The sequence below is a fragment of the Lithobates pipiens genome, unplaced genomic scaffold (assembly GCF_037356315.1).
Source record: "Lithobates pipiens isolate NorthernLeopardFrog02 unplaced genomic scaffold, aLitPip1_a1.2 Scaffold_13, whole genome shotgun sequence".
In the NCBI taxonomy this organism is placed as follows: Eukaryota; Metazoa; Chordata; class Amphibia; order Anura; family Ranidae; genus Lithobates; species Lithobates pipiens.
The window spans coordinates 242057392-242061579 of record NW_027507718.1 but is presented as its reverse complement, the minus strand read 5'-3'; the positions used below and the strand labels follow the sequence as shown (position 1 = coordinate 242061579).

General features: G+C 42.3%; 1 long non-coding RNA gene across 1 annotated transcript; it reads right to left on the bottom strand.

Moving 5' to 3' along the window:
* Positions 1-2191: 2191 nt before the first annotated feature.
* LOC143976087 (uncharacterized) lies at positions 2192-3410 on the bottom strand. The gene is made up of 2 exons (XR_013272502.1): positions 3249-3410; positions 2192-2949 (listed from the first exon to the last, which is right to left on the bottom strand). It is a non-coding gene; the product is annotated as an uncharacterized LOC143976087 (long non-coding RNA).
* Between the last annotated feature and the right edge of the window lie 778 nt (positions 3411-4188).

The following is a 4188-nucleotide window of genomic DNA, read 5'->3' as shown; positions in this document are numbered from 1 at the left end:
CCTGTGATTAGCACAGCGCTGTGCCGACTTCCAGGTGGGCTCAGCATGTGAACCATGCAAACACGCCTGAGCTCACCCCTAGTCTTCACCTCATAACATCGCTCCACTGCATATAACAACTTGCATCAAGTAGGTCTGTTAAATAGCTCCCCAACAAAGAGCCACAGAAGGCAGGATATAGCGTAATACCACTTGATATTTTATTGCTTAAAAAGAGCACTTACATAGTCCAGCATGAAATCACAAACAATACGCTCAGAGGGAAGCATAAACCGGTCCGACAGTATAAAACTCGCTATGTACGTAGTGCATCTCAGCTGTGCAAGCAATAGTATAAGTATCCTATAGTTGTAAGCGTCAGGCCTCACCTCTATGCATTTCACGCTAGAGCTCCCGTCATCATGAAGTATAACTGCTAGTGTATACAGTACCGCATGTGGCCAGATGTGGGGGGGGGGGGGGGGGGCGCCGGAGACACTCGGAGACCACTCGGAGGCACTCGCAAACAGAGACACTCGGAAACGGAGTGTCTCCAAGCGGCTCAGAATGTCTTCGAGCAACACTGGTGCCCCTGCACCTCTGGCCAAATGCAGTACTGCACACCCCAGAGGCTTGATTCTTGCTCGTCTTGCGATACAACGCTCACAAACCGAGTCAGGATTTTTTTTTTTTAAAGTGGCAAAGTGCTCCGTATTGCGAAACCGCTTGTAAACCCTCTCACAATCTGAGGTTTTACTGTACTTGTTAACAAATGATAACAAATTGATTACAGTTAATTTAACGCTAGTGTTTGAAAATATCATGTGTATTTGACAAAGGTATCTTTCAAGCTAAGGCTGGCCAAATGGCTGGTTGTACGCAAGTCAATCAGTAGTAGACTTGTGTTCAACCAGCCTGTCCATACATACATGGATTTGTCGTTCAAGCTAAGGCCGCGTACACACGGGCGGATTGTCTGCCCAACTTAGTCCGCTGAAACGTGTTTCAGCGGACAATCCGCTCGTGTGTGGGCTTCAGCGGACTTTTTCAGCGGACAGTCTGACGGACTAAGTCTTTCGGAATTTCCGTAATTTTGTCCGTCCAAACTTGGTTTCAGCGGACAGTCCGCTCGTGAGTAGGCAAGTTGGACGGACTAAGTATGACGCATGCCCAGAAAGGATTTACAGGGCGGACAGGGCGGAAGCGCTCGGTCTTGTAAAACTAGTGTTCGTATTGAAGCTAGCATATTCGTCATGCTGCTAATTTTGTGGTTTTTTAATATAGCCCATTCTTTTCTTCTTCATAATGCAAGAAAAGTGAAGTAGCTTTGCTGCTTATATTCACACAGAGTTATACCAAATGTTTTTATTCATCCTCATCCTATGATTAATCTTCCAATTTTAGAAAAATATTTTAAAAAATCAATAAAAAAAAACAAAAAAAATCCAAAAATATATATATATATATATATATATATAAAAAAATATATATATATATATATATATATATATATATATATATATATATATATATATATATATTAAAAAATAAAAAACAAAACAAAAAAAATATATATATATATATATCTAAAAAAAATAAAATATATATATATATATATATATATATATATATATATATATATATATATATATATATATTAAAAAAAATAATAAAAAAAAATATACATATATATATATATATATATATATTTTTTTTTTTTTTTAATTGTAGAATTTATCTATTACTATATATTTTTGGAACTACTATTGTCAGTTAAAAATTTTTTTTTTTTTTTTTTTTTTTTTTTGTGGGGGGGGGGGGGTTTGAAACAAGATGGACTTGCATTTTTTTTGGCCAAGCAGGACTATGTAAGTAGAGATAGATAGATAGATAGATAGATAGATAGATAGATAGATAGATAGATAGATAGATAGATAGATAGATACCCAAACCAGCATTTTAGCTTACACATGATTGCATGTTCAAAATCAGCAGAGCTTCCCCTCATTTCAAATGTTAAGCCTCAAATTTACAGCGACTGCACTTCCAAGTGCACTTGCAGTGCTTTAAAAATTGCACTTGAAGTTAGCATATTTATATTAACATGAACGTGTGTTTTGTAAATAACCCCCAGAGTCTTTTGACATGTACCTGCCTACTCACAAATAAACTCAGTTTTTTAAGCCAAAATAACAAAAAAAAACATACAATATTTTTGGAAATAATAAATATTTATTTTTCGTCAGAACAAAACTAAATCAAGAGGGAGGCAACACTGGAGACAATTTTGACGTTTGTGAAGCCTTTTGTCCCCCAGGCACACATCAAGTGAGTGGCCACCAAAATTCAGAACCTGTGTAACATGTAAATAGGGAGCACAACATGGTCCTAGAATCCCAAAGACCAGGAACAGCAGCAGATGAGATCTATGTCCCCAGACTGTGGTACTACAACAGCCTGCGTCTTCTTTCAGAGCAGACTGAAGCCAGGCAGTCACTTCCGACTCTTCCGTCTAGCCTTCCCTCCACGCTTCGCTGGAGGCTGTGCCTCTGGTGGTGGACTTGTGGTAGGAGGAGGAGGAGGAGGAGGAGGAGCAGTAGGGTCTGTGTTATACAGTTTGGTGGTCGGTGTTAGCTCACCCTTCAGACCCCGTTGAATGGCATAAAAAAAAATGGCTTCGCACAAGTTGCGCTGTGCCTTCTCCATTTCTAACAACCTGCTTGCTAAATAAGTACCGTAGGCCTCCTCAGGATTGGGGGGTTTGCTCAGCACTTGGGTGGCTTGGCGTATAAGTGCCAAGGACTCCTCCTCTGTACGTGTCATCCTCCTGGGCCTTTTGCTGGCTAGGCGGAGGGGAGGGACCTGGCTTTCGGTCCGACTCCTGCTGGGCCCAGCTAGCTCCTGCGTGTGGCTGGTCCCGGCCTCCTCCTCCATACCACTGGTCCCGGCCTCCTCCTGGGTGAGCTCATCCTGTGTAAAAAAACAAAGAAATCAATAAATAAAATATGTCTATATTTTGAAATCATCAATCACTAACAATTTTACAGTTCTCACTTGCAAATACATTTGTCTTGAAATACAAAAGGCTATCATTTTGACACCATCATTTTTCCATCAGTTCACCAAGATTTGAGCCACATTTGTGTAAACTACTGTATCCTTCTATCTAATTTAATTTGTGATGAAATCCTAGATTTGGAAGCAATTCAAACATTGAACTTTACATCATTAATATTTGAGCAATCCTAACTTTAGAAACGAAAATATACCTGGCTCCAGCTGGGCGCATCAACTTCGTCCAGCAAGGAAGGGTCTGGATCTTCCAGGGATGGCTCACCTGAGGCGGAGGGAAGGGTGGAGGGAAGGGTAGACGGAAGAGTGGAAAGTGACTGCCTGGCTTCTGACGTGTCATCCAGAAAACGCAGCCTGTCATAATACCACAGCCTAGGAACATAGACCTGACCTGCTGCTGATCCTGATGTTTGGGAGTCTAGGATCTTTCTGCGCTCCCGTCTATACACGCTACGCAGGTTCTGAATTTTGGAGTTCACAAAGTCAGTGTCTGCCTGGGGGAGTCGGGTTTTCACAAACGTCAAAACTGTCTCCAGTGTCTTCCTCCGGCCAGGACGGCTGGAATATTGTGGGTGTTTGGAATCCCAAAGGCTCCTGTGTGATTCTATTAGATCAATAAATGTGGAGAGGAAGGCCTCCTCCTTAAAGGGGTCTGGGTTATACTTTTGCATTTTGATTTCAGAAAAACAAAAAAATAATAATAATAATAAAAAAAAAAAATAATGTCAGACCAAATGCACACTATTTATATTGTGACAATGTAGGCAAGACACACACTACACCCACACACACACACACTACCACACACGCTACCCCCCCACACACACACTACCCCCCCCACGCACCCACACTACCACACCCGCTACCCCACACACACACACACACACACACACACACACACTACCCCCCCACACACCCACACTACCCCACACACACACACACACTACCCCCCCCATACACACTACCCCCCCATACACACACACGCACACTACCCCCACACACTACCCCCCCCACACACACACTACCCCCCCATACACCCACCTCCCCCCCCCCTCACACACACACACACACACACACACACACACACACTACCCCACCCATACCCCCACCCCCACCCCCACACTACCACACAAAACA